Here is a 10,451-nt window from a genome sequence, read left to right on the forward strand (position 1 = left end):
GTAGATGCCATTTTCCTTGACTTCCGGAAGGCGTTAGATACAGTTTCACACTGTCGCCTGATAAAGTAAGAACCTATGGAATATATGATCAGCTGTGTGGCTGGGTTGAAGAGTTTTTAGCAAACAGAACACAGCTTGTTGTTCTCAATGGAGAGACATCTACAGACATTAAAGTAACCTCTGGCATGCCACAGGGGAGTGTTATGGGACCATTGCTTTTCACAATATATATAAATGACCTAGTAGATAGTCGGAAATTGCAGCATTAGAAAATTGTAGCGAAATGCAGGAAGATCTGCAGCGGATAGGCACTTGGTGCAGGGAGTGGCAACTGACCCTTAACATAGACAAATGTATTGTATTGCGAATACATAGAAAGAAGGATCCTTTATTGTATGATTATATGATAGCGGAAGAAACACTGGTAGTAGTTACTTCTGTAAAATATCTGGGAGTATGCGTGCGGAACGATTTGAAGTGGAATGATCATATAAAATTAATTGTTGGTAAGGCGGGTGCCAGGTTGAGATTCATTGGGAGAGTCCTTAGAAAATGTAGTCCATCAACAAAGGAGGTGGCTTACAAAACACTCGTGCGACCTATACTTGAGTATTGTTCATCAGTGTGGGATCTGTACCAGGTCGAGTTGACAGAGGAGATAGAGAAGATCCAAAGAAGAGCGGTGCGTTTCGTCACAGGTTTATTTGGTAAGCGTGATAGCGTTACGGAGATGTTTAGCAAACTCAAGTGGCAGACTCTGCAAGAGAGGCACTCTGCATCGCGGTGTAGCTCGCTGTCCACGTTTCGAGAGGGTGCGCTTCTGGATGAGGTATCGAATATATTGCTTCCCCCTACTTATACCTCCCGAGGAGATTACGAATGTAAAATTAGAGAGATTTGAGAGCACACGGATGCTTTCCGGCAGTCGTTTTTCCCGCGAACCATTCGCAACTGAAATAGGAAAGGGAGGTAATGACAGTGGCACGTAAAGTGCCCTCCGCCACACACCGTTGGGTGGCTTGCGGAGTATAAATGTAGATGTAGATGTAGACACACCATAACAACACAGTCTCCGAATTTTACTGTTGGCACTACACACGCTGGCAGATGACATTCACCGGGCTTTCGCCATACCACACGCTGTTATCGGATCGCCACTTTGTGTACCATGATTTGTCACTGCACACAACGTTTTTCCACTGTTCAATCGTCCAGTGTTTACACTCCTTACTCGAAGCGAGGCATCGTTTGGCATTTACCAGTGTGATGTGTGGCTTATGAGCAGCTGCTCGACCACGAAATCCAAGTTTTCTCACTTCCCGCCTAATTGTCATGGTACTTGCAGTGGATCCTGATGCAGTTTGGAATTCTTGTGTGATGTTTCCACTTCACTATCAAATCGGAAACAGTGAACCTAGGGATGTTTAGGAGTGTAGAACTCTCACGTACAGATGTATGACACAAGTGGCACCCAATCACCTGACGACGTTCAAAGTCTGTGAATTCTGCAGTGTGACCCATTCTGCTCTCTCAAGATGTCTAATGACTACTGAAGTCGCTGATATGGAGTACCTTGCACTAGGTGGCAGCACAATGCACATAATATGAAAAACATGTGTTTTTGGGGGTGCACGTATATTTTCAATCACGTAGTGCATCAACATGGCATACCACCAACGCAGCAGACATCAGAACAGGTGAAATGCAAACACCTGTGGACTGCTTAGCAAGGCACTGCGTAACTGCTGACTGTGTCAGAGTAACAAGAGGACCAAGCTCGGTGACTTAAAATCATTGCTGAAATTACCACAGCAAGGCCTGGAGTGCCGATCAGTCTAGTAAATGGGGACAAATACGCTTATGTACTCGGAACCACTGTGTCATAGGTTGGGGGCTTGGTTCCTACAAATAACACAGTTTTCAGAGCACAAGACATATTCTGTCACTCTGCAATTCTGCCTGTCTCGAAGAACCAGAGAGAATGACTGTCTAATGAGTTTCAGTGAAATCATGAGCTGTTCGATATAAATCAATCTGCCACATGCTTGTTGACTTCAGCGCCGAGGCAGCGAAACCTGATGCTTACCACAGCCGTGGTCTGCCATTGCTGCCTACTGGGTCATCATGGACAAGGAGACTGGTGAGCAGCCAGGCCCCCATCATCTGGGTCATCACGCATGATCTACAAGCTGCCATCTTTGCACCTACAAGTCTAAGCTCAGCCACGCAGCCTCCTGGCTGACTTTTGAACATCTGCTACAGTCTTGGTCAATCCATGGTGGGTGACCGTGTCCTCTGTGCTTAAGTACTGGCATCCTGTACCACAGTAGAGAGACTCCATATGTGCACAAGATGGGGAGATCACAAAGAGTGCTGAGGTGGTAGCTGATTGTGTCAGTGTCATCCATCTGGTACCCACGTGTGTCTTCATTCTTTCGCAGCACATGCGCCCTCCCAATGCCTGCATATTTGGAAGCTAAACGTTTGTGAATTCTGCTCAACCAATGAATGTATTTACAGGTCACACTGTATAACGCATGCTCAGAGGTGTGAACTAAGCTACTCACCCTCGCCCTCACATGAAGCCATGCTGTAGTGCCGTCTAGGAGCACTAGTACAATGTATTGTGGCGTGTGAACTGTTTCTTCATTAAAGGTCTTCTTTTTAGTGGGTTTGTGTTACTATGGGCCATGTCAGTTTGTAGATTACTATAGTTTAATCCACAAATGGTGGTGGTTCGCGCAGCTCAAGACACAGATGGGTATTGCATTGTTGCCAGTTAGAAGCAACAGTTGTGGTAAGTGCGCAAACACGCTCTGTGCTTGAAGAAAGTTTGTAAACTAAAAATTGTGTCGCTCACTTGCTTGTGCAGATTTTATTGATTACCATCACCGTGAGCTGTGACAGCTCACAACAAATGAGTTAAAAATTCACTATTAAATTGCTATGATTATGTTTAATTCTCACATTGGCTACAACTTTCACAGGAGAGCACTGAGAAGACTACTGAATGCTTATTGGCTGTTGGAGAATGTGCATATAGGTGCACAGAAAAAGCCTAAACTCGATTGCCATCATTTGTAACAACAGCTATAGAGATGCTTAAACCCTTTAAAACGATAGGACTTGATATTTTAGGACCTTTCAGTAGGACATCCACTGGGAATAAATCATAGATCACTTTTTGAGGTTCTTAGGAATGGTGGAGATTCTTGTAAGCAGGCCAGTACAGTAGCCTAGGCTTTGGTGAACAGTTGGATACCATATTTAAATTTGGAGTACCTTATACCTTAGTTACGGATCAGGGCACAAATTTTGTGTTGAATTTGTAGAAACACTATGAGAAGTATGGAAAGGAATACAAAGGTATTAAACAAACAGGAGAAATCAGTCAAACATACAGTAAGTTTACTGCCTATGAAGTAGAGCAGTGGGTGATATCCAGTTCCTTGCATGCCAAAAGGGAAGACGAAGAAGTTTATCACAAGGGCCCTATCAGGTTGAGGAGACTACTTCACCAGACAACGTGAACCTTCTGCTGCCAACAAGAATGACAACCGTACATGTTGGACATCTATGACTTTTCCTGGGATAGTCTGGAGTTGATTCTGTGAGTACCATGGGTGGATCCAGAGATGAAAGTGAGGAGGAGGAGGAGGAGGAGGAGTCACAGGATAGAGAAGATGTGGTTGAGCCCATGCGTGAGGTACTGTATTCATTAAGGTCAAGAATATGTCTGTCAAGGATTTCTTTTTTTGTGTTTGTGTATGTATGCAATTGTAGTGAATAAGTTATGTTGCTGTAAAGATTTTTTTTTGTGTTGCTTTATTGTATTTGAATGGGCCTGCTAGTGGCAGCAGCCTTCTGAGGAGGGAGAAAGGGTGATATTTGTCTCTGTCCTTAGGTTGCAATACATCAAGGGCAAGACTGGAAGGAATTGAAATCATAGTAGTATTACATTTTGTCACCTGAACAGTACTTTTCAGCGCTACAGAAAGTATGGAACCAGCTACTGCCTGAATTAAGCCTAATCATAGAACCTGGTAGATGAAACCTACCCTTCTACTACCACATAGTACAAACAGAAGTGGAAACTGACCAATCATGATTATGTATTCTAATTTCAATTCCGGTAAAGGAACACATGCACAGTTTAAGTGTTACGTCATTCATACATACCCAGTGAAGCTGGGAATTCTTGGGAATTTCATGCAGACGAGGATCTACAGGATATTATTCATTTCTGAAGATGATAGCAGGTGTGCAGTGATGATGGAGGAAGAGATACATTGTTGGAGGGGGGAAGTAACGGTATGTCTGACCATGGTAATACAAACCAGGTTGGGCACATGTGCGGTGCAATTGTTCCTAGCGTGACAGAAGGAACTATATTGTCTGACGCATGTCCTGGGACCCAGACTGTATTTCCAGCAAGCATGTTGTCATTGGATTCATTCCACCTATGATGACGCAGCAGTAGTGGCAAGTTGTTAAAGCAGGTGTAGTCCACTGAGGCCAGACAGATTGAACTTTGGGCAAACAGGTTATTAATTAGCAACACTACATGTGATAGAACAGCACTGGCATTCCATCTACCAGCCACAATTATGGGGATCACGCAAGTGAACATCTCACAACCACAGTTGTATTTGGCCAGATGTACCTTTGGAATTATTGCCAGCACCTAATATAACATTACTAACTCAAACTCTAGGATCTGACCTAATCCATCCCCTGGATCAATTCCCGAGTAGTTAATGCAACACACAGAGCAGTTCATAGGACACTGATACATGACAGTGATTTTATAGTGCTGCAATACCAAGTGACACAGTGGCTCTAACTCTGCTGTGTGCGACTTTCATTGTTCTCAGGCAGAGAGCTGAGCATCAGCATGAACCATCAATAGCCCAGATTCCAGCGAACTGGATTCCCAGAGAGAGTAAGAGGGTAATCTTGCAGTATGAATGTAAAAGGAAAACATGTACATTTAGTGTTAAGGGAAAGGGAAGCCAGTGGAACGAGCTGTAAAGGTTAAATTGTCAGAAGTGCAGAACAAGTGTGATAATTAGATTGATATGCAAAGTAGCATTAAGCAGCACAGTAAGAAAGACTGGATGCAGTATCTAACCCATATTGGCAAGCCACCAATGGTTTTGGTTAAAATTCCTCTGTATTTTGCACAAACATGAAGCATAGTATGAAACAGATTTTAGGGTTGACATGAGGGAGTCGGTCTTGTTCATAGTAGAGGTAATAGTAGTGGACAGCCATATACGAGTACATTAATGAGAGCCTCAACAATATATTGTAGCAGCACTAACAGCGGGCAAGCATAAGAAGTTGTTACGTGTGTGTGTGTGTGTGTGTGTGTGTGTGTGTGTGTGTGTGTGTGTGTGTGTGAAGCTGAGCTTATGTAAGTATGTATATATGTACATGGAAGAACTTCTACCAGGGCCCTGGACCAAAGTGGGAGAAATGAGACACAAATTCCATGCCCTGAGAGGATCAACATAGGGGAGATTATAATGCTGCGTTTTTTTTAAGTACCTGCCTTATAGGCTGCCATCCATGACAGGTGTATTATGTGGGAATAGTATCAATTTACCTTATCAGCCTGCATTTTAGGGTAACTTTCATGTCATGGACAAGAAAAAGTTTTCCAATCTCCTTTGTGTAAGCTGTGCAGCACAACAATTGTGTTGTGTTGGAGTGATATTGGCATGGATTATTGGCCTAATTTGCATGGTAGCTTACATGTCATGGGAACAAAAGCATTTCCAAGCCCCTGACATATAGGCTATGCTGCATGAGGGACGTGTTATGGGAGTAGTACCAGCATGTTTTATCAACCTCTTTTGCGAGGGCTACAATTGCAGATGGGCATGCCTGAGAAATGGTGAGATGGACGGATGAGGTGAGAGAGGGGGGGGGGGGGGGGGGGGGGGGAGCGGGCAGAGGAGATGGATAGGGAGAGAGGATAGGACAAGGAGATGTGAAGATGGAGGGAGGGGGAGAAGGGGATGAACAGAAAGAGAGGAGGGAATGGACAGAGAGAGGTGGGAGGATGAGTTGGGCAGATAGGGAGGCGAGAAGGTGATGGGCAGAAAGAGTGTAGAGGAGGAAATGAACAAAGAGATGTGCAAATTATGTGACATTCATGTTTGTATGTCTGGGATCTCTTCCCAAAGCCCTGGATCGATTTCAACAAAAATTAGCAGAAAAATATCAAGTCTCACAAGTATCAGTACTGTAGGGTTCATAACCTCCCAGCTCCAATAGGAGCAGAGGTAGAGGCAAAAAGTGTTGTTTCTCAGCCCCTGAAATTTAGGCTTCACTGTATGTCAGACATGCTTTGTAGGGCAGCTTACACATCAGAGGCAACAAATGGTTTTCTACTACCAGCGTGTAGCCTCATTTGCATGACAGGCATGTTGTGGTTGTAGTATAGGTTTGCTTTACTGATCTGTGAGACGTGCTTCTGTCCGTCTCGTTTAAACATGCACCCTACTTACGCCTTGGCTTCCCGCCGGCGCCGTCTGTTCTCCTCGTCTCATGCCCCGCCCTCTAGGTCGGCGGGTTGGAGTGACCGAGTCGTGAAGCGTGGCAGTACGCCATCGACTCCGGAAGTGCTTGTTTACCTTACTTGCGGTGGTTTGTGTGGTGTCGGTCTGCTCATTCCACCGTGAGGTTCTACGGCATAGCGTGTCTAACTTGGAGAAGCTGTTAGCTCCGATTATGCTTGTTCTGGTCAGAAGATAATTGAAATAAGGAGCTGTGATGTTGCTGTTCCGGAGAATAGTGGGAGTCGCCAAGGACAGTTGCTCCGGGAATGTTTTGAGCACTGAGGGTGGCAGGTTTTCTTCCGGGACTGAAGTTGAGTATATTTCGCTATTGCCGTTGGGCTTTTGACTTGCTATTGCCTTGTATTAGGGTGGTGTTTGTGACTTCCTTTATGTTGCTGCCGCCGACATTGTGTGTTTTCCGTCCACCGGTTTAGCTCGCCGGTTCTGAACCTATGAAAGAAAAGGTTGAATGTTAGTTCTGCACTGTGTTTGCGGAGTTTGACTTCGAGTGTGTAGGTTGTTCTTGTACTGCTGGGCTGGTTCCTCAGTTAGGCGTCGACGTGAGTGTGAATTGCTTGGTTAAAATTTGCAGTAGGCACTCCGGGCGTGGTCGAAGCTGTACAACAAGGATAGTAGAACATGTTGAATCAAAGGCTGTGAATGTGAACTGTTGCTCTGTCATGTCACACTAGGAGACTGTCTAATTAGGTACTGATATATTGGTAGCTATCTATTGATTCTTGTGACCAATTTGGTAGTCAGTTCCAAGCCTTCGTGTTCTATGTATGTGAGAGAAAGAAAAGAAATTTGTGAAGTACGTGGCTGTGCACACCTTAAAAGTTGTTGGTGCATGTGTTTATCTTAAAGATTGGTTTAATACTGTACGTTATCATCAGCCCCCTTTAGACTGAAAATTTTACAGGGTTAGAAAATTTGAATTGTATGTTTGCCTATATGAACAGTGTCGATTGAGCTGGTGGCTTTTACGCCAGTTTGTGAAATGTGGCAGCTTTACGCTGCAGTTTAATGATTTGTAATTGAAGGGCATCATTTAATTCCTCTTTGGGGCGTGCCTTGTATTTTTCCTGTTTCGTACTACCTGAAGATTGTAAATCATGATATTGGGGCACGATGACTGATTGGTAGCCTTGCAGCTGCTTGTATTTCACACTCAGTAACTGTGGTTAAACTTTCGTAAATTTGCTGGCCATGTTGGTGTGTGATTGTTTGCACTTTAAATTTAGATTTTATGCAAGTTTACCTTTTAGAAGTATATGCATGTATTGTTCTCCCTAGGTTTTAAGCTGGATAGGATCAATTGATTGATTTAAGGTTGCTAAGTTTTAGGGAATTGCTTCTCTATATGATAGATCTTAATGCTTAATGTGGATTCTAAATGTACTGTGGCCCTTAAGGCTCGATTACTGATAAATTTGTTGATTTGCCTTCTATTTTTGAGAACTTGCCTAACCTTAACCATCGACCAGCCCTTCAGGCTGAGCTGTTTATTAAGTACCTTGATGAATTGGCCCTTCAAGCACCCTTTTGAAAGCTCTACAGCCCTTAAGGCTTTGAAATCCAGTTTTAATATTTAACCTCCCTTGTTAGTGTACTGGGACCCTTAAGGCTGGCTTACTGAAATTCGTGGGCATTACTTACTTATTGCAGAATTTGTTTGACTAATTTCATTTATTACCTGGCCCTCAAGGTCGAGTTGTTAATAAGCACTTATTTTCCATTTGATATTTTTAAGATTTTCTTATCTTGTTAATTTGGCCCTTCAGGCCCCTTACTTGGAAGTTGCACGGCCTTTATTGTTTCACACTGCCTTGCCTAAACTGTTGGTAAATCTGTTCTTTAACTAAAGTCTAGTTAACTATTTTGGTGGCCCTTCAGGCTCAACACGTTATGTGTATTCTTTATAACTTGGCCCTTCAGGCTTTCTTTGTGATTGTAGCCCTTAAGGCATATGCAGTACTGTTGCGTGGTACAATGTTAAATTGTTGATGATCTAGTTTCTTAAGGTTTGATTCTACCTATATTCATTATCTTGGCAGATTGTATATTATGTTTTAGCTAGTTTTAATAAATGCATTAGAAGTAAGGTGTTGTGTTACTTCTACCAGCACTTGGCCCCGCTTCCTTGCCCGATCCTAGTGGCTCCTTACTTCCTTGATTGTTAGAATTTTTGCCCGTTAGCCACTGTTATCGGTTTCAATCTGTTTTTCAGGTGCTAAATCTGCGGATTGGCATGGCTGGGGGACGTTTGAGATGAATTGAACAGGGAATGGACAGAGAGAGGAGGTGGTAGGTTAGGGGGAAAGGAGGGGGGGGCTAGAGGGGATGGAGCGAGAGAGGGGAAGCAGGAGATCAGGGAGGAGGAGGGAAGGGACAGCAAGAGGAGGAGGAGGAGGAGGGAGTAGAGGGATACGGAGTGGTGGGAGGAGCAGCTTAGTGAGTTGAAGAGAGGAGGAGGAAATGATTAAGGGGAGAGGGAGGTATAGAGAGGAGGGGCAGGAGATGGACAGGGGAAAGGGCAGGAAGGACATGTATATGGGTGATGATATGGAGGAAATGCTAGTCTAAAGCTTTATAAAGATGAACAAATTTATGTATGTGTAAGAACTACTCCTATCCCTTTGACTGCAATGGGCCAAATCTGACACACAAACTCCTTGCCCCAAGAGGACGAATATAGGGGGGTTTATAAAGATCTAGCTCTAATATTTACAGAGATACAAACATGCAAAATCTTTATTAGATCCCTCATTGGCACTCAGATAGGCAACCCACAATACATTGATGTGTTTCCCTCCCCCTCAGCCATCAGTGTTTAGCTCCAAGGCACAGATCATCAGTACATTAAAGCAAGCAAGCATGCTACATGCTTTGTGATTACACACCATGTTGACAGTATGGTACAATTACTGATTGAATGCTTGCAGTCACTGACACCACCTTTTCTGCCGTCATACCATTTTACACTGAAGGCAGGCATATGCATTGTGTTACTGTGAAATCAGAGTGCACAAAATGTGTGCAATGGAACATGACTATGCACGATGAAGGTATTACTAAATGTAACAGGAACAACTGTCATAATAGGTAGGCATGCTGGTGATTCAATATATGTACGATACACATACCTCGCATATCCCTAATGCCATCGAATGTCCTAGTACCATTTTTTAGACTGCAGATCACTGTACAATTGGCATTTGTCATCACTATAAATAAGGGCAATGGCCTTGCCGCAGTGGATACACCGGTTTCCATCAGATCACCGAAGTTAAGCGCTGTTGGGCATGGCTGGCACTTGGATGGGTGACCATCCGGGCTGCCGTGTGCTGTTGCCATTTTTTGGGGTGCACTCAGTCTCGTGATGCCAATTGAGGAGCTACTCAACCGAATAGTAGCGGTTCCGGTTTAAAGAAAACCATCGTAACGACCGGGAGAGCGGTGTGCTGACCACATGCCCCTCCTATCCACATCCTCAGCTGAGGATGACACGGCAGTTGGATGGTCCCAATGGGCCACTTGTGGCCTGATGACAGAGTGCTAAACCACTATAAATAAAACATGGGGGCAAACTGTGGATGAATGACTTACCAACCTTACAATATCCTGTTTATCATGTGGCTATTTGCATGTGGCATGCAGCAGAGTTAGCTCGCCCAGCAATTTACACATCACAACACCTAGGAATAGTAAGCCAGCTATTGTATATAATACTGTACTATTGTGAATCAATGTATCCCTACATATCAGTCATCGTGTCTTCATTCCGTGTCTGTATCGATTTCCACCAATCGCTACTGATTGGTGGAGTGTGGAGCACAAGGATGGTTGGGGCGGAGTACAATGACACAAGTGCAGCTGTGGTTT

At 44.0% G+C, this 10,451-nt stretch overlaps 1 pseudogene; it reads left to right on the forward strand.

The window, feature by feature from the left end:
• Positions 1 to 9,804: 9,804 nt before the first annotated feature.
• Positions 9,805 to 9,922, forward strand: LOC124597372 (annotated as a pseudogene).
• The last annotated feature ends 529 nt before the right edge of the window (positions 9,923 to 10,451 follow it).

Source organism: Schistocerca americana, chromosome 2, assembly GCF_021461395.2.
Source record: "Schistocerca americana isolate TAMUIC-IGC-003095 chromosome 2, iqSchAmer2.1, whole genome shotgun sequence".
NCBI lineage: Eukaryota > Metazoa > Arthropoda > Insecta > Orthoptera > Acrididae > Schistocerca > Schistocerca americana.